This window comes from Gouania willdenowi, chromosome 22, assembly GCF_900634775.1.
Source record: "Gouania willdenowi chromosome 22, fGouWil2.1, whole genome shotgun sequence".
In the NCBI taxonomy this organism is placed as follows: Eukaryota; Metazoa; Chordata; class Actinopteri; order Blenniiformes; family Gobiesocidae; genus Gouania; species Gouania willdenowi.
Window position 1 is genome coordinate 28352398 of NC_041065.1, and position 21392 is coordinate 28373789.

Below are 21392 nucleotides of genomic sequence, written 5' to 3' on the forward strand. Positions count from 1 at the left end.
CTGTGGACCTGCTCAATCACTCATTAACAGCAAAGGACAGCCTTTAACTAATGTACAGTACATTCCATATTATTCTCATGCTCAGTGTATTCTGTTTTTTTTTTCCTAAGTGGGGCTTAAAATAGATTCATCATTCAGTGTTACTTTTTAGAAATATTTGGCAGTTGTATAGGGTGACCATATTTTGATCGTCAAAAAAGAGGACACTTGGATCAACCTCAACAATTTCTTGAATCTACCTTGTAACGGTAAAATACATGGATGTATGCAATGGCTCTACAGGGGGTACACAGAGAGAGAGAGAGAGAGAGAGAGAGAGAGAGAGAGAAAATTAACAAATGAAAGCATTAAAAATATGGTTTTTTTTTTTAAGTTTATTTTTAGTTAAAAAAGATAATCATACTAAATATTATTAATATATTATTATATTATATATATATATATAAAAAAAAACAACACAAAATAAGAGAAAAATATACTGAATAATAAAATTATCAGATAAACAACAACAAAATACCAAAAATTACCCCAAAAACACACGGACGAAGAGAGATAAATAGTTATTATTATCAGCAATGAACTTGCAATTAATGCAGGGGTTCTCAACTGGTTTCACCCTAGGACCCACATTTTTCCACGGTCATTAAATCGTGACACACTTTTTTTTAGAATTCAACCAACCAAATTTAGTTTTTGAAAAAAACCTGTTGAAAACACATTTATAATCTTTTTAAAATCATAAATCTATATATTTTCCTGTGCAACATGCAGTTCACAGTACGCCTGTCAAAAGAAAAGTTTCTTTCACTATGAGGGTGATTCAAGAGTTCTGTTTTTAGTCGTTTATAGACCCCCAAAATATTCTGGAGAATTCATGGATGAGTTTGCTGAACTGCTGTCAGTTGTATGCACTGAATACAACTTTTTAATAATAACAGGTGACTTAAATATTCGTGTAGACAATAACATGGACAATACTGCCAAAGAACTGTATGCTTTAATGGATACTTTTGGTCTTACACAACATGTGACTGGTCCGACACACACTCAAGGTCACACTTTGGATCTGGTTATCTCTAAAGGTGTTGATATCTCTGCTGTTGATGTAAAGACTTAGCTCTATCTGATCATTTATGTGTCTTTTTTGACCTAGAGACTGTAACATCTGTTCCCCCTAGTTATGTGTGTTTAAAGAAAAGCTACATAAATGAGAACACAAGTGCACAGTTTATGGAAGCCATAGCAATGACACCAACATTGAGTGCTGAGACAGTTGATGATCTTCTGGATGAGTATAATAGAAAAGTCTGTAATGTCATAGATGTGGTGGCTCCAATCAAATCTAAGAGAAAACCAAACACACAGAAAACACCTTGGAGGAGGACTGAGATAATGCAGAATTTGAAATCTGACTGTAGAAGAGCTGAGCGTAAATGGAGATCAACAAAAATCCAAATTCATCTAGAACTGTACAAAATAAGTCTGCGAAAATTCAATGATGGCTTGTTCAAAGCAAGGCAGCAATACTTTTCTGAAATTATTGCCAAAAATGTCAACAACTCTCGCACGTTGTTTTCTGTAATTGAAAAGCTCACAACCCCCCCAGATCAGATAGCCCCTGAATTATTGTCAGCTGGAAAATGCAATGAATTTGCTGTATATTTCAATGAAAAAATACAATCAATAAGGTCAAATATCAGAACAAACCAGCAAAATCACAAAAAGCTTGAACAGCTTCAACCACTGAGGGATGAGTCAATTACAATGTTAGAGTTTATTACAGTGAACCCAAAAACAATAGAGGAGACTGTTCAGCAGCTGAATCCATCAACGTGTTGCCTTGACACAATACCCTCAAACTTCTTTAAAACTGTTGTAAAGTCAATTGTCACTGATTTGTGTCAGATAATTAACTGCTCATTCCAATCAGGCACCGTACCAAAATCCCTGAAAGTAGCTGCTGTGAAACCTCTGTTAAAAAAGAGAACACTGGATGTCTCTATACTGGCTAACTATAGACCAATCAGCAACCTTCCATTCATGGCCAAGATCATTGAGAAGGTGGTCTTCAACCAACTGAGTCAATTCTTAACAGTCAACAAAATATTTGATAAATTTCAGTCAGGTTTTCGTTCTCATCACAGCACTGAAACTGCTCTTATCAAAGTGATCAATGACATAAGGTTGAACACTGATTCAGGAAAAGTATCTGTTCTCATTCTATTGGATCTAAGTGCTACATTTGACACTGTAGACCATGCAATTTTGTTGCACAGATTGCAAACATGGGCTGGACTAAATGGAAAAGTAATGCAATGGTTTAAGTCAAACTTGGAGGAGCTAAGCTATTTTGTAAGCATTGGAAACTTTGAATCTGACAGATTACCAATGTCCTGTGGGGTTCCTCAGGGCTCTGTTCTTGGACCTCTTCTGTTTAGCCTTTATATGCTTCCTTTAGGACAAATTTTACAGAACTGTATGGTTGATTATCAGAGCTACGCAGATGACACACAACTATATCTATCACTGAACCCAGATGACCATGGTCCCATTGAGGTGTTGTGTGACTGTTTAGAAAAAGTAAACTGCTGGATGAGTGAAAACTTCCTTCAACTAAACCATGACAAGATGGAAGTGATTGTCTTTGGTAACAAGGAAAAGAGGACTGCTGTCAGCAACTATCTTGAGTCTCGATCTTTAAAAGCTAAAGACCAAGTCAAAAATCTTGGTGTTCTGATTGACTCAGATCTTACATTCAGCAGTCAGATCAAATCTATCACAAAAACAGCCTTCTACCACCTAAAGAACATCTACAGAGTGAAAGGTTTAATGGCTCAGAAAGATCAGGAGAAACTGGTCCATGCTTTTATATCCAGCAGACTGGACTATTGTAATGGTCTTCTGACAGGAATCCCCCAAAAGAGCATCAAACAGCTACAGCTGGTTCAGAACGCTGCAGCTCGGGTCTTAACCAGAACAAAGAGGTCAGAACACATTACTCCAGTTTTAAAGTCTTTACACTGGCTCCCAGTCAGCCTCAGAATAGACTTTAAAGTTCTGCTGCTGGTGTATAAATCTGTGAATGGGTTTGGTCCAGAATACATCAGTGACATGTTAGTCAGGTATGAACCCAGCAGGTCTCTCAGATCTATGGACACAGGTCAGATAGTGGAGCCCAGAGCTCACAGTAAACATGGTGATGCTGCTTTTAGTTGTTATGCTGCAAAGAAGTGGAACAAACTGCCAGCAGAGCTGAAGTCAGCATCCAATGTGAACATTTTTAAATCAAAGTTAAAGGCACTTTTTTTCTCTACTGCGTATGATTGAGAGAGAGATTTTTAGTCATGTTGATGTCATGATGATTTTACTGATGATTTTAATTGATTTTACTGATGATTTTAATTGATTTTACTGATGATTTTAATTGATTTTACTGATGATTTTAATTGATTTTACTGATAATTTTAAATGTTGTTATTGATTTTAAACAATTGAATGTTTTATCATGTAAAGCACATTGAGTTGCCTTGAGTATGAAATGCGCTATACAAATAAATTTGCCTTGCCTTGCCTTGCCTTTCAAAATAAAAGGCAAGTCCAACATGAGAGACATTAAGTATATATTTATTTTTGACCAGCTGTTGGCGACCCACCCAGTACAGGTCCGCGACCCACTTTTGAGTCCCGACCCACCAGTTGAGAATCACTGTTTTAATGTTCTAGTTGGACAAAGGGGGTAGTAGGATTCAGAAATAAGGGAACGGGGGTACTTGAGCCAAAAATGTTTGAGAACCACTGATATAGTAGATAGATAAGTTATTTTCTATAAAGTATAAACATTAATTTCTCTCTTTATAACAAAGACTTAAAAAAACAAAATAAACAAACTGAAATCAGTGGTATTTGAATTTAGTTACTTTTATTATGCATTATAATAATCTTATAAAAACCTTCTTAAAATTTTTCAATCATTGAAACAATATGAGAAACATTGCCTCCTAGAAATGAAAACTGTCACAAAAAAACTCAAGGCTTACAGAACAATAAATAATCCTTATATATACACTTAAATAAATAACCTTTTCAATTAAATCCACTGCTATTTGGACGCTTTTAATCTCTTTCTCTTGAACTTTGGTCCTCTTTCTCTTTTCCTAGTGTATGACGATTTCATCAAAACAAAGCAGCATCTTTTAATTATTCCGTCATGTATGCGTAAAATTACCGTAATGAACCATATTGGCTTTAACGAACTTTCCAGAAACTGGTGGAATTTCTCAGATAGAGCAAATATTAGCAAAGTTACTGAATTATTTTAAATGAACGTGTTCCCAAGATGCGTTCAAGGGTGCTGGGAAACCTGGACAATTTAATTAATTTGTAAAATATACAGTTGTATGCTTTTGAGAACTGCCATCTGAGCAAAAGTAATAAAATAAATAAATAAAAACTGAGGAAGTGTCGTTTAGTGTCTTATCTCGACATGCCCACTCACCTATCTTCTCTATTTACATGAAGTGACAAATGTCTCAGGCTGAAGCGTCTTGCCCGAACATGAAACTAAAGCTGATATCAAGTTATAACAGTAGCCCCATTCGCTGTATCTCTGCATGACGAGTGTGTTTTTAATCATTCCAGTAACTCTTCTCGACCCTGACATGAAGAATTATCTCTGATACTTTCACATTTGGCTACCAACGGAGCCGTGATGAAAACAAGATGGCTCTAAACTTTAGTTGTGGTCCCATCTATCATAAACACTACAGTTCAAGCATCACTTTTGATAAAACATTAGTTTGGCTTGATGATGTACAACATTGCTGCCATTGCAGTCTCCCTCTGCACTGATGCAGCGCTTGATATACTGCACTTGGCAAACTGCATTGAATACCACACAGAGGGAAATCCTAAAGCTGCTTGAAGCCAAATGTAATAGATTACTGAACCGTTTACACCGTGTCTCGCTGTGAAAATGTCATAAAAACTCAAACATGTTTCAAAATCATACAGATTAATAAAAGACCTCATGAGGGACTGTTTTTGGAAGTATTTTAAAGAGTGAAGTATCCATTTTTAGAGATGATTATCCTTTTTTGGGGAGTTTTTACACATTGAACACCATCACTAACCTAACCTGGCATGGAATGTATATAAACTAACAATAGATGTTTGTGTGAAACTTTGAGCTAAAATCACTGAATCTTTGTGTAGAAAACAAAACTATATCAAGTTTTAAAGCTTCTGAGCCGTCTTTGCAGGTCCAGATGTTTATAGGTTGGTATATAATCTAAAAAACTCAAATCAGCAAATAACTATTTCATATATTAATCTTTTTAACATGCTTAAATGATAAAACACAGTAATAAACAGTATATATGCTGGAGATGAAAGGATATGTTGTTATTGTTGTTGGAACTTTCTTGAGTAGTGAGACCCGTTGCTCAAGACTATTATTATATATCTATTGGCTAATATAGTTAATACCCTCAAAGGTATGCATGCCCAGGGTTGTGAGTTAGATTCCCATTCAAGTTCAATTCCTGAGAAGCAGAAGTTTTTGCAATTTTGAACGGACGAGGAAACCACTTTAATGTTGCTACACTTAAAGGAGCGAAACATCCCAGAAACAACATGGGCTGTGTTTGAAATAGCATCCTAACGTACTACTTATACTGAGTCTGACATCAAAATTAATATGTTGTGCGTTCCAATTGGATAGTATAGAAATATTGAGTATGGGAGAAATACCCGGATATGTAATATATGATTAGTATGATTAGTATGCACGGTGGGCACACTAATCAAACTCAACCGCTCCATGATGCATTGCGAGTGGAATGTTATATCGTCCTCGAATTGGCTTCAAGCTAATAGTCAAACATTCCCTTTTTCAAAACAAAAGTATCTCTACTTGTCTTCCATTAGTTTTTTAAAGGTCTCATATCATGCTATTTTTCACCCGTCTCCATTTGTTCTAAGAACCCCAAAAACATAGTATTTGAGGTTTATTTTCCCAAACTCGCCTGTTTTCCAGAGTTTTAGCCTCTGAAAAGTGACTTCCTGAGCTGATTTGTGGCCTACTTATGCACATTCATGAGTGGGCGTGTCTATAGCTCATACTGCTTTATAAACACGAGACAGAGCGTGGGGGCGGGGCATTCACCAGTACATACATAGACTGTAGAAAATACATACATAGCACTGCACGAAGAACGCTGACATACTCACCTTAGTGGGCGTGTCTGTTTACATGACAGTCACGGTAGAGTGCTTCCTGGAGGCGCGGCTTCTCCAGCTCAGTGCCGCATCAAATTCGTCATTCGTTTTTGCAAATAGGGCTTTTGTTTTGAAGTTTGATAAATGTGGAAAAAATATTTTCTTCCATTTTACTTCCTCTTAAGGTCAAACAAGAACTACATAAATGCGCACTGTTTCGTAGATACAGCGCCACCTGTGGAGGCGGAGTCAGAGGGAGTTTCTCAGTAGTTTGGTTTTCTCTCCTGAATATAAACTCATTCAAGGCCAGAGGTCCTTAATGGAATGTGTGCAAGTAAACACTACACTGAATGAAAATGTTTCACAGTGACTCTGCGTGTTTTTCTATAATGCTTCTCCACCACTGGTACCCTTCAATAAACTCAGCTGTCAGCTTAGTGAAATGCCTCAGTTAGTTTGTGCAAAACTCCCAGGAAGACATAATCATTACACACTGGTTAACCATTACCATTCTTACCTAATTATTCTGAGCTCACGTTGGAATTTCCATGTTGACTGAATCCTCCTTTTCTCCTTCTTTCATCATGCACTGGCCTTCATTATACTGTTATGTTGAACAAACCCTGCTACCATTTTGCACCATACAAATATCTGCACATTACCTTCAGCACTTTAGCGTCGAGGTGTTGTCATTTCTATGCTTGTGTGTCTGAATGTGACTCTGATAGAAAGACCACAGGCTTAAATCTGTGAGGTTTTCTCTGCTGTCTTGTAGTGGCTAAATAAGACTAGAGGGAAAGATGCACATTAACGTACTGTACACTACAGACTCAATGAGTACCGTATTTTTCGGACTTATAATCAGGTGCGCCTTATGTATGAAATGAATGTCAAAATGTTTTAGTACAACTTTGGTAAACTATGAAGCTGCACTGCTTGATGGATTTTTGGCGCTTTAGGGCTACCGTAGTCAGGCGCCTCACAGAGTGATATGTACCTGTACTGTGCTTCAACATACTGAACTGAAAAAGTGAGTGTAATGTTCTGTATTTTATGTGTTAAACCTGAACAATGTTGAGAATTAGTCTTAATGAGTTGAATAAAGTTTGACTTATATTTAATAATAATAATAATAATAATAATAATAATAATAATAATAATAACAAACTGCGCCTTATAGTCCGGTGAGCCTTATGTATGAAAATAGACCCAGTCAGACCCATTCATTGATAGTGCGCCTTATAGTCCGAAAAATACAGTATATACTGTCTACTATATACTATAAGTATGATTAAGATAATGACCGTTCCCACTGAAATATACTTCTAAGTTTCCCAATGTGAATTTCGAACCTACGAGGACAAAATGTTGTATTAAATTACACTGTTTTAATTGTAAAGTGTCCTTGGATGGCCTGAAATATGCTTTTAAATAAAATTGATTCATATTATTATTACTAAAACGTGAATCACACTGAGGCTAAATATCTCTGTTGTTGATTCTCCACCTTTGAAAGGTCCGAAAAGCATTTTAAGTGAGTACAATAACAACATGTCGTCATTTGATTCATAAAACTCACACGTATGCACATTTCATTTCGACATCTGGGAGATTTTCGGAGACCTGCTATTGTGCTATTGACAAAACTTCCAGTTAGCTTTAAAACAAGAGCCTTATTTACAAAAGAGCTTAAAAAAACGAATGGAAGACAAGAAGAGATGCTTTTATTTTGAAAAGGGTATGTTTGATTTTTAGCTTGAAGTCTGTCCCAGGCGGTTGTGTATGACTCACTCAACCGTGAATACTTAAAAAAATGTCTCGATATAGTATACATCCGGGTATTTCTCGCATACTCAATCTTTTCATACTATCTCGTGAATGCACGACATACTCATTTGGACGTCAAATTTAGTATGAGTAGTACGTTAGTATGACAATTCCAACGAGTCTTTGAGATCTCTTTGCAGTGACTGAAGTTGAATAGTAAGCTCTCTCAAAAGATTATCTATACTATTTAAAAAGTCTCTACAGAGCAGCCAGGAGGATGAAAACCGGGTTGTTCCTGAGAGATGATGGCCGCCATAATGCCTCGACGCGCAGACAGGTTTGACAAAATCCGTGACCTGACAAAATGGCGGCTCCGGCTCTTGCAGCTGAACTCCTGGCTGCTCTACAAGGACTTTTAAAGGAAATGTCATCGACTAAACCCACCAAGATAAACTCAAGTTTTATAGTGAATCATTTTGATAGCAGATATCCTTTTTCAAAGTCAGAGTTATTTGCAATTGATAAGCTTAAATGAAATCATCACAGGTGGACACAACTTTTCCCTCTCTGCCTTTCCAGTAAAGTTCCTTAATGGGATGTTTTACCAGCCTCATGGAAACTTTTTTTTTTTTTACAGCACTTGCTTCCACCTAGATGTGATAAAAGCAGAGTTTAAACTATGAGACCACACTGTACAAATAAACCAAGGGATCTAATTTCTTAACCAGAGTATCAGATTAGGCAAAGCGAGTGATTAAAGTCCCTGTCAGTTAACAGAATTTGTTAAAATTGGCAGCTTTATCAAAGCACATCTTGCGTAGATTTACGTAATCTGATTCTACTTTAAATGTATTTTCCACAGCGATAACCCCAAACAAATCTGCAGCGACGGCTTTAGCCGCTCGCTGAAACAAGCCAAAAAGTGTCTAATGGAGTCATCATTCCACTCAGATTATCATCATCTGTTTGGGCTATAGCTACCTCTGTGCTCCACACACACACACACACACACAAACATGCACTCACATATCCCCCTGATTCCCAACTACAAGGAGCAAAGAAGCGTCAGGAGATGTTTAATTAAGACAACAGATCAATTAACAGCTCAATTAGCCTGGATAATTAGGGGCTCAGTTGGAAAAAGAGCTCGCTCTCCTCTGCTCTCGCTTCCTCTCAGTGTCTCTCGCTAACCGTCATGCTTAAGTACACTCTCACATTCCCACCCTCTCATATGGTTCAAGCACAGGACATTGATGTCACTGTATCTCACTGTGTACAGCACGTAATCCGACTTAATCGTCAGACCAGATTGTGACTGGAAGTAGCCTGGGAGAGTGAGCGAAGGCAGGAATTTTTAAACTTCCTACCAGTTTTTATCTCTGAATTGAAGACATGCACAGTGTCAGGCAGCTCATTTCTAGTTCAGCCTGAAGGTAGTGTACAGTAACACATTTTTCTTAACCTGCTTATGGCTTCCTTTTCTGGGCGGTTGACTGCTGACTTGTAAATGCTCTCATTAAAATGTGTCAAAGTTTTTTTAGGTGGTTTTTCAACAAGCACTTTCGGAGCTTTGGTGTTTCTCTTTTTCAATGACTAGAGTAAAACAACTAAAATATGCACATTCAATTTAATTAAATTCAATTCAACTTTATTTGTATAGCGCAATTTACAACAAAGTCATCTCAATGTGCTTATCAAAATATAAAATTCATAATAAGAAAGTAAAAACCCAACAAGATCCACATGAACAAGCATTTAGCGACAGTGGGTAGAAACAACTCTCTTTTAACAGGAAGAAATCTCCAGCAGGTTCAGAGGTGGCAGCCATCTGCGTCAACTGGTTGGGGTTAGTGAACAGAAGGACCAACAGAACAGGATAGAGAGATAGAACATCAGAGTGTCTCAGACTAGTTGAACCGTGAACCACAGATCAGGAACTGTCATCATCAACACCTGAAACAGAGCAGAGAGAGAAGTACGAGGAGAAGGCACTGACTGCAGAAAAACATGATACATTATTATCAAGTCAGCCTGTTTTGGCCTTGGGCCTCATTCCCAGTGGCCTAGTCAACACTTATTATAAAGGTGATGAATCTCTTCCCATTTATTGGTAAGCTAACAGCGACTACAAGGTCTGTAAATGCGACCGTTCACAGACGAACCCATGTCTGCTCTAGTGGTTATGTTATGATTCAGTCCTGTTTATGCGGACTGTAAATCATAACCAGCTACATCAGAATTTGAATCTTTTCCGTTTGATATACTGTACATTCTTATCTCATTTAAAGTTGCTAGTGTAGGCGTCATAGATCAAAAAGTCAAAGATAATTTGCTTAAAATAAAAAAAAAGATGTGAAAGGTTGAATTTGCCGCTCCAAAATTTGTTTTGATCTTCACGGTGAACACGATTTATTGACATTTTCGGAAAAGTTTTGCACATTGCATTGAGGGATGTGGAGTCCCTTAAACCGATGCTTAAAAGTGTGCAGAGGACAGAGATTGCTTTGATTCCATTTTTGCTCTCGTGTGTTCCCAGTATTCACTGTGATATCACCATCACCTCGCTCCATGACATTGAAATATCGACCAGATTTGGATCTTTCTGTGAATACCCCAAAATAAACATTGCCCATTGTTTTGCTACAACTTTCAAAATGTAAGGACACAAGAAAAGTGTTGAGAAGTCACTTTGGCAGAGTTTTTGGGGCAAACACAGGAAATTATTAAGAATGAAGTAAAAACACTTCTATGCATCTGTCTACAGCAGTGGTTTTTGGCTCATGTACCCCCCTTTCCCTTATTTCTGAATCCAAGTACCCCCTTTGGTCGACTACAACATTTTGCTTAATTTAAAAACAACTACAGAGCATAATGATGGAATGAATGAGTGATAACACACAGTTTAAAGGATCTCATTTTGTAAATAAGTGGAAAGAAACAGTATTTTGTGCAGTGGTTCCCAACCGTTTTTGGATCGTGACCCCATTTTGATTTCAAGAATTTCTGGTAACCTCAAAGACATTTTTTTTTTCCTAGAATTTGTTTTTGATCACGTTTGAGCTCAGATATTTTTTTCATTTTTTACTGCATTTTAGTTGAACTAGATTTATAATTCACAAACTGAAAAAACAGAAATACAGTTGTGTTTTGCTTTAAATAAAAAAAAGAAAGAATAATAATTAAAGATTTAAAAAAATCTATTTTAATAAAGTTGAATTTGAAAAACACTGATTTAGTGGCTCCTGAATAGATTTATTTCTATAGTTTTCATCATTTCCGGTCATTTCACGCCCGGGGTGGGATAAGACTGACCCTTTTTTGTTTATTTTTAATTTTCTCTCTCACAAGTACCCCCCGTAGTGCCATCACGTGCCCCCATTTGAGAAACACTGGTCTACAGGACTCCATGCCCCATAATGCAATGCGCCACACTTTTCCGACCATGTCAATAAAAGAGTGTGTATGGTGGAGTTGAGCAGCAAATTCAACCTTTTACAACTTTATTTTAAGCAAATGATCCTTGATTTAATGATCTATAGGGCCAGGGCCTACACTCTGTCTTCATCGGATTAAAAAGTATCATCTCGAGGAGCTTTAAACTCTCTTTATCTTACGTAAACCAACCCCTGAATGTTTTTTCAGGATCAGAAGCAGCACTAAGTGTCTCCTTGTAGTTGTGAATTTTAATAAAAAATGTTATTTTCCCATCTGTTGCTCTGCTTTTGAAAACATTGGTTTTCATAAATAAAAACAAAAAATACAGGAGCAATGTTTTAGAAAAAACTAAATGTTGCCATAATGATGGCATTTACAGTTAAATTGAAGTGTTTTATGATTATTTCTCACAGATTTCACAAACAAAACATTGAATAATTCTAGTGATTAGTCCCATAACTTGTTTGTGAGTTAAAGATTTCCATGTCCTCGTCTCTTCTTTTTGGCTTTTCCCCCCCTGAAAGTCTGTGTGTATGTGTGTGTGTGTGTGTGTGTGTGTGTGTGTGTGTGTGTGTGTGTGTGTGTGTGTGTGTGTGTGTGTGCGCGCGGTTGTGTTCACCGGTGAGTGTCACACAAGGTTCACATGCTAGGTCACCCCATACATCTACTGTAGCAGACAGGTCTGGGGTTCTGTTGCTGTTGTACTGTCTGCTCTCATTACTGGACAGACCCAGGAGCGGGCCCAGACTCCATGAACACACACACACACACACACACACACACACACACACACACACACACACACACACACACACACACACACACACACACACACACACACACACACACACACACACACACACACACACGATGGAAGAGTTAAACATGATTGGAGATACTCGTAGAATCCTTTCAAAGTAAAGGAGACATCCTCAAACCTCCTTGTGATTAATGTCAGCTGAATTACCTTCACATTACTGCCAGATTCATGCAACAAAACTGTGCATAATCTCACATGCATGTGCGCATGTGTGTGTGTAACCAGACGCACTGACACAACCACAATGGGACACAGTGTGCAAGTCTTGTGACAGGATGACTGACAGAAGGACAGGCTGTTGCCACATGACTTCCTCTCTGTCTCCACACAAACACACACTTCCCTATGTTCTAGTGTTAATAAATTGCGCACTAGCAGCTGTGTGCAAGCCTCCCTCTAGTCTGTGCTCCGCTACACTGCTGTCACAATGAAGCTCGTTTGCCCCGAGCTTACTTCCTCCTTTTTGTGTATCGACCTGACCAATAGCACGCACAGTTAGCCTTAATTGTTATGGAACATGTTTTGGCTGCTCTGTTGTCTCATAACGCTTCAGGAAGATTTGCTACACTTACCTGTTTACACACAAATGTCTGTGGATCATGTTGTAGTGTGGGCTGTCTGTCAATCACAAGCTTCACAATATGATCCCTAAATCTACTCACGCATTACCCTTATGCATAGGGCGCGTTCTAAAGGGTTCTAAGAAAAAATCAGCTCTGCGATATATCGTGATATTTCATTTTGTGATTATCGTATCGATCCAAAAAACGTCCAAATGTATTTTTTTAATAATGTTTTTTAACAAAAAACAAACAAACAAACAAAAAAACAACCTTGTTAAACTACTTCACTCCAATGCATTTTAGCTTGGAAGTTGATTGCACTTTATTTTCATAAAACATACTGGGCACAGTTTATAGATGTGTGTGGTTACTTTTTAAAAAATAAATAAATAAATTTTATGTTTCAAAGAATTTAAGAACTTGAATCTGTTGTAGATGCAAAAGTTTAACTTTTTTGAAAAAATGCAATTTGACAGTTTGATAAACAAACCACATGTTTTTGATATTGGTACTCAAATTACAGATCGCTACCATTTGCAAGTAAAAAAAATAATTAATAAATAGCATTTCATACCATTTTGTATTTGTTAAGGTGAAATTGGTAATTACTGATATCACAATATTTATTGTTCTGTTTAATATTGGACGTACAGGAATATATCTTATTGTGGCATGCAAATCGTGAATCGTATCATATCGTCAGATTCATTGCAATGCACAGCCCAAGTGCATTACCACCAGAGAATCCTAGAGTGGTTAAAGCAGAATCGTTTGCTCTGATAGTCCTTCTTGTTTGTCTTGGTGTGAACATGCAAATGAAGTCTAAAGTGGATCAGGCAGGCAATTTGGAGAACAATAGTTTTGATAGATAGATTCCGGTGCTCTGTGAACACAAACGTTTTCAGACCAAACACAGGAAGTGTCAAAGAGGATGTACAGTGCACAGCATTGTGGGTAGGCAGGAAATGAGTTTTTTCTATAAAATAGTTTTCTACTGCTCTGATTCTAACATATTATTGTTAGTTTTGTGTCACAGGTGTTACTTCTACCTCAGGTGTGTAGCATAAGTTTTCAGTGAAATGGTCCCAAAGTTTTGACACTTTAGGTTGGTTCTTCTTCTGTTAAAGGGGAGTTTTTTCTCCCCCTGTAGCTGATGCATGTTCAAGTGGAAATTTATGTTTCGATAGCGTTTCGGTGTGACTATTTTGTTGTCATTTACGCTATATAAATGAAGTTGAATACAATTCTGTGGAGTAATTCTTTTTCACAATGTAAATGGTGAAGCGACACTGCGCCCAGCAGTTCATGTATGGTACTGCAGTAAAAATGAAACAGAAAGAGGCCGCTAGCCTGATTTGATCATTTTTACAACATTAAATGAAGCGTCAACGCAACATTTTGGAGTCAACAATATCAATTATGTTGGTGGAACAAAAAGTGTGATGTGAACACAAACCAAACCAAATCAAGGTGTTGAAAGGATCAGCTGTTTTCCACCCATTGTGCCCAAGTCCGTGACTATACCGGCATAAAAGCACCCTTAGGGTATCGTCTAGTTAGTATTTCTCATCAGCACCTCAGATAACATCGTTCTAGAAAACAAACATCACAGTACTTTGAAATGGTGTGTAAGTGTGTGCTGATACACACGCTGAATGTAGAGCACGGCGAAAAGCCGGGGGATGATTCCAGCAGTGGATAATTGGCCTCAAGCCATTCCTCTGGCCTGCTGCTCTTTGAATAATGCATGGTATTTTATTTTTTTCGGTCTTCTTTTAATGAAGCCCCCTTCTCTGTTGTTTTTTTTTCTTACTTTCCTAGGATGTAGGTTAAAATTAGCATACTCCTGTGTCTGCATTTTAATGAGGGTTTGCCAACCGAACCTCGGTTGCGCTCGGAGCCATGCCCGTTCTTCCTGAGCTTACATAGCTTAAGGGTATGATAAGAATCACCACGGCAAGAATTTAACAAATCTCTGAGTAGATCTAAGCTGTAGCCTCATAAAAGTACTTACACAACAATGAAGAACGAGAGGCTGCTTTGTGTCGGAAGTTTATACTGGTGGCCCCTGGCAGCTGTTGTAATAAAATAAATAAGACAAACGTGACGAAAGAATGAAAAATTCATTTACTTCTGATGGTAAATGTCGGCGTCAATGCTGTCCTGCAGAAGTACTGGAGTCTTGAGTGTTTTTTAGCTGGTTCTTGAGTGGGGCAGGAGAGCATTCCTCAATCATTGGGGCATGTACAACAGTTGACTAATCCTAACGTAGCCCCCCTTTCATCTGCAGGCTAATGCCTTGTAAAGCACTGAGCTGTGATCAGGCCCATCTCTGCAGGAGCAGAGAAACTGAGCAGGTCAAAGACGACTGCAGGGAGGAAACGAAGAGGCGCTATCAGTTTAAAAAAAAAAAAAGAGCAAGTCACACCTGAAACCACACTTCACACTGACTGTGATTACATGGGAGCTTTAATCCCCCTTTAATTCAAAATAAAAGTTAAATCCTCCTTAAACTGACCTTGCAAACTCCCAAATCCAAATGAAAATGCCCATTCCGAATTAAACTTAAATCCAAATTAGGTGGCTGGTTATTTCTGATTTTAATTCCAAATGGAATAAGTCCTCAATCTTGTACACGTAGTAAAGCGACTTTGAGTACCGAGAGAAGCGCTATATACAATTGATGTATAATAATAATAATAATAATAATGATAATAATTCCACTTTAAATCTATCTCTTTTCTCCTGCTCCGCGGACGAAAGTGAAACCTTATGTCATTGTCGAGCTGCTGCTTCAAAACTACAACCAAAAAAAACGTAAAAGCAGTTCTTATTATGTGGTTTTCTATGTTGTAGCCAAAAATAAATGGTTTGTTGTGTTTTTTCTGCTCGATGTGAATATGTCACGTTCGCCCCCTGTCCAATCAGAACCTTTCCCAACCCCCAGACCTAAAGTGGAATTGAATAAAGCCGAATAAACCTGGTTTCCATGTCAACCTCAATCTGGAATAACTATTTCCATGTAAACACGAAGCAGAACACTTTCATTCCGAATGATTTACTTACTTTAAAAAACATTATGTAACCGTGGCCATTGAAAACACGTTTATTTTTATTTATTTTTTACAATAAGTGGAAGGATAACTTTAGGACGACCTGTATAACATTTGTGAAGCTTTGATGTCGGGTGCAGGGCTTCACATCCCCGATGAAGCCTGTTTTGTTTGCCGATGTCCATGAGTGAAGTAGAGTTAAATAGAGTAACTTTATTGATCCCGAAGTGGGGAAATTTACTGTCATGACAATTGTCTCTTTTTAAAGTTTGTCTCTTTTCTACTATTTTATAACATGCACTTTTATACTGATTAATTTTTTTCATACCCATGCACTCTCGGGTTTTATTCCGACAGACTTTTACCGTAACTTATGATGTTTTTATGAAGATTGTGTCTGTTTGTACTTGAATGTTGTTGGGAGGGGCATGTGCAATTTAGTTGTACTTGTGCAATGACAATACAAGGATTTGATTGTATTCTATTCAGTGTGTAATATGTCTGTGTGAACGCCCGCATGTTCATGCTTTTGTCCGACGCTTGCTTTGGGCGGCCATCTTGGATTATGTCGTTACCGCGCGCCATCGCGTCAGGACGATCATGCGCAGAACGACCAGTATTAATTTAAACTGGATTTAAACATATACAAGATCGAGGAATTATTACATTCTGAATTAAAATCAGAATAAACCAGCCACTTACTTCGGATTTAAGTTTAATTCGGAAGTGGAATTAGGTGCTTACAGGGTCAGTTTTATCTTTTTAATGAAGATTTAAATTTTATTCTGAATCATAGGGGAATTAAAGCTCTCATGTACACGTAGCCATTGTTTTGAATTGTGTGACTAGCAGTGTAGGATAAAAAAGGATGAAGTCAGACCTCATGCTGTGTGTGAAAAATGATTTTTGAGTCTAAAATGCAACTTTTTCCAGTTTATTTTTAAATTAGCATAGGCTTCTTTAGCATAAATTTGATAAACACAATACAATATACAATGAATATTTAGCTACTAATTTATAAGTGTTTATTGGAGACTTATTAAGTGGCAGATGAGTGATTTTACATCTGCCTTTTTATTTGTTCAGGCCATCAAGTCGCCAGACTTGCAAATGAGGCTTTACTTTCTGGCAATTCTTTATCAACTGATTTAACAGGAGTCGACAGAAGTGGCAAGTCAAGAATATCAGCAACGACAAAAACAATGGCGATATAACGAGGCACATTTGGCTCTGATCCTGTTTTCTCCACGCAGACTTGCCTGGATAATTAACCTGTACATTAACTTCCCAGATGATAGGAAGCAGCATGTGGATGAGCTCAGTGAGTCATGGAGATTGATCCTGAGTGCGATGGGATGGCAGAGGCAAGAAGCTTCACAGTCTGGCAGATGCTGCCATACCTGTCAATTCTCACATTCTGCTCACTCTAGCAGGTTCAGAGAGAGTCTCATTTCCTTCTTTGGCTCAAGGAAGAGTCTGGCAACGGAACAAAATAAGAAGTGAAGTTACAAGATGCCGCCTTGCTGGAATTGTGTAGCAGCAAACTTTTTGACAGCTTGAGCAGCTGACTGGTTTTGTGAGATGGACGGAGGTCACAGCTGGATTGTTCTAACCATGTGCACAATTATCATAGCCATTGAGAGAAGGGGTGGGACGGTACGCTGAGTTCATGATACGATGATTTTTAAACAAGAAAAAAGACAAAAACAACTATTATTTATGAATTTATTATGACTTTAAATTCTGTATGAGCTTTTCAAGATTGAAACTGAATGTAAAAAGAAAAAGACAAATACAGTGAATAATATTAATTAATTTTATTATTAAAATGTTAACTAAAAATAAAATAAATAAATAAATAAGAATTTGCCTTTTTAAAGTGCTACTGTCAGACTAACAATTCATCAGCATGATGACCTTGAAAAAAATCCATGCAGTCTATATCTGACATGGTGTAAATGCACAAAAATGAAACCAAAAATTCACAAACGGACAGAAAATTAAGCAAAAGGAAAACAACAATTCACAAAATCACTCCAACACAAAAGAGAAAAAAAATGGCAAAAAAAGGACTGAAAATGAGACAGAATGCCAAAACTGCAACAAAAATGACTCCAAAAACACACAAAATGGGAGGAAAATAGACCAAATGACAACAAAAATACACAAAAGAACTATAAAATGAACAATAACACAACAGGGAACAGGGAAAAAACCCCAAAAGGCACAAACTGACAGATTATTAAGCTAAAGGAAAACAGCAATTTTAAAAATATCTCCAACAACACAAGAGGGAAAAAAATACAGAAAAAGGACAGAAAATTAGATAGAATGCCAACAAACGACAATAAAAATGACTCAAAAACACACAATATGAGAGAAAACTAGAACAAATGAGTGAAAATAGACCAAAATACACAAAATAACTATAAAAACAACAAAAACACAAAAAAACCCAGAAATGCACAGAAATTTAAGCAAAAGGACAACAGCAATGCACAAAATTACACCAACAACACAAAAGAGAAAAGAAAAATTCAGAAAAAGGACAGAAAATCAAATAGAATAATCAAAAATGACTCCAAAAATACACAAAATGAGAGAAAACTAGACCAAATGACAACAAAAATGCACAAAAAAACTATAAAAACACACAAATCAAACAAAATGACAGGGGAAAAAAATCCCACATGACACCAAAAACTCCCAAACCTTTTGTTCTTAGTAGTATTAATGTTCAGATCGTACATTATTCCAAATGCTGACATTAGCTTTCATAACGTGGCCCTCGGATCAGAATATCACATTTTGGTGGCCCTTGCTATGTGATAAAAGTTGCCAAAGGTTGCCATTCACTGCTATAATCTACGGTAATTTGTCTCTTTAGTTGGTGATATTTTCTCATGACAGATTCTTTTGCACTGTTGGCCTAATCCTCTCCTTTGAGTTGAATGAAAGCAGCAGGATTTCAGGTAAACCTGACACTGGGCCCTTGGATCTGAGTAATGCAGTAGTCACAGTGAGCTCTGTGAACTGGGCAGTGTGTTGGGACTGGATAGTGACACAGCCGCTCTGGCCAAGTAGTAAGATCAGTGGCGTAAAACACGTTCTGGCACAGGCTTTTTCCTCTTCTTAGCAGTGAACTGTAGTGGTGCTGTGTGACTTGTGTCCCATTCAGGATTAGAAACACAGTCACATGAGATATTGTTTTGAAATTATGGATGTATTAAAAATGACTGAAAATGAATGTTTTTTTCAAAAGAAATACATCTTAAATCTGCATATTAAATTAGGTTAAGGCTTTATTTGAACAAAATTAAAATGTACTTCTTGATCAAAAAATAAAATCATAAAAATCCAATTGAAAAAGCAGAATAAATGTTATAGAAATAAATAGAATAATGACATTTTTGCTGTTTAAATTAACTGTTTGAATAATATGTAAAAATCTAAATGATAAAATTACAGCTTTGAGAAACAAAACTTATTATTACTAAGCATTTATTTGTTACGTCTGACCCTAAGCAACACCAAACATTGGTTATTACCCCTTGGCATTACTTTTGTTAAAAATTTGAGAGAACAAGGTTATAAAGTATTATTAAAAACATGAGCAAAGTCATCCATGGTTGTTTTATTACACTGAATTTTTAATCTTTGTTTTCTTTTTTTCAAAAATATTAGAACTCCTCATTTGTGGCATTATTTTAATTGATTAATTCATTTTGATTTAAATAAATAAAAATATAAATAATAAAATTACAGTTTTTAGAAACAAAATGTTTTATTATCTTGCATTCACTCCTTATCTTGGACACTAAGCAACACTATGCATTGATCGATGCACACCTTGATATTACTTTTTGTGGAAAAACAGGAAACAACCAGGATTTAAAATACTATTCCATACAATTTAATCCAAGACAAGAAAACAAAAACACACAAAAAAACTTTTAAAAACTATGAAAACAATAGCAACGTCATCCACTATTTTTTATTACACTCAATTTTGACATTTTTCTCAGAAATATTAAAACTCCTCATTAGTGGCTTTACCCTTTTTTTTTTAACTCACCAAATAAAAGAAAAACAAACATCATCCTCCCTGAACAGTTCAGTTTTCTCCGTTACAGCTGCATTTTAATCTAAACTTTATTTTTTCATCCACAGCCGCTGCATTTATAATTGAAAAGCACACCTCTGTTATAAAGAAAAAGCAGTGGACACAACACTTTGAATCGCCCAGTGATGTTAAATTAACAATGTGAAGGCAGCTGGCCTTTGAGCTCTAACACTTTTGTTGTGAGCGAGAAACAATGAATAATTCTCTTTGTGGGTGTGTGGGAGCGGGACTGCTTCAGGAGTACAATCCACAGCTCAGATCAAAAGCTGGGCAAAGTTTAGAGTGAACACACACACACACACACGGAGAGAAAGGGCAGGTGGTGGTGCAGAGCTGTAGTAGGCCTTTAGCAGAAGGACGACGCAAGGTGCATGTGTGTGTCTGTCGAAATGAAAGAGCGATAATCAGTGTGTGGAGTGAACACGCCTGTTGTGACATCTGTGGAAGTGGTGCATGGTTCCAACCCCCCCCCCCCCCAAGCCCGGATGTATTACAGATTGAACCGTATCGTTAGCAGTTGTAAACCAAGGTGGAAGTCACACTTTTAGTGGCACTTTAGGAAAGAATGCAACTCGTTGAGGTGACATGCAGTTGAAATGAGCCAAACACAGTTAATTAATGTCCTATGTTAGAGCCCGATATGTAACGACTCGAATTGTTGTAAAAGTAAATGTAATAAAACTCGAAATGTAATAATCTGTACCAGTGAATAATGTAACAAGATGCTGAGCCAAAACGTTAAACATTTTTGCCCAAATTTGTTACATTTTGGGTTTGTTTATATATATATATATATATATATATATATATATATGTACATAGTATATATTTAGCATCTAAATAAAAGCCTTTTAAAGAAGCTTGACATTTATTTATATATGTGCATTGGATTTTATATAGCACTTTTTCATAGACACTCAAAGTGCTTTACATTGATGTGCATTATGCTTTCACGCCACACATGGTGGTGGTAAGCTACTATTGTAGCCACAGCTGCCCAGTTCTGCTGGATATTTTTTTTTGTTAAGAGGGAGTTTTTTATCACCACTGTAGCTGATGCATGTTAATGTGGATTTGTTTCTTTTGTTTTGTTTGTTTTTTTTTCTTAAGATTTTTATTGTGTCCATCCATCTGAGTTAAAGGGGACAGCTTTTCTCAGAAACTGTTTAAGGTAGGATAACCAAATTCAGTGTGTGGCTTCAAGGCATCAATACCTTGATGGAGTTTGAAAATAAGAAGCGCGATTATTTTTTCCGGAGTTATTGCCCTTGTTCGGTTTTTTTTTTTGGCGGGGGATGTTGATGACTATGTCTTCTTGTTACATTGATTTTTCTAACAATTTGGATCTGGTTACATTTCGGGTTGTTGCTACATACAGTATCGGGCTCTAAGATCATATATTACATGAGATAAAA

At 36.9% G+C, this 21392-nt stretch overlaps 1 long non-coding RNA gene across 2 annotated transcripts in view; it reads left to right on the forward strand.

The window, feature by feature from the left end:
* LOC114456562 (uncharacterized) overlaps positions 1-21392 on the forward strand; it is a 142619-nt gene that overhangs the window by 16912 nt on the left and 104315 nt on the right. The gene's annotated exons all lie outside the window — the stretch shown is intronic.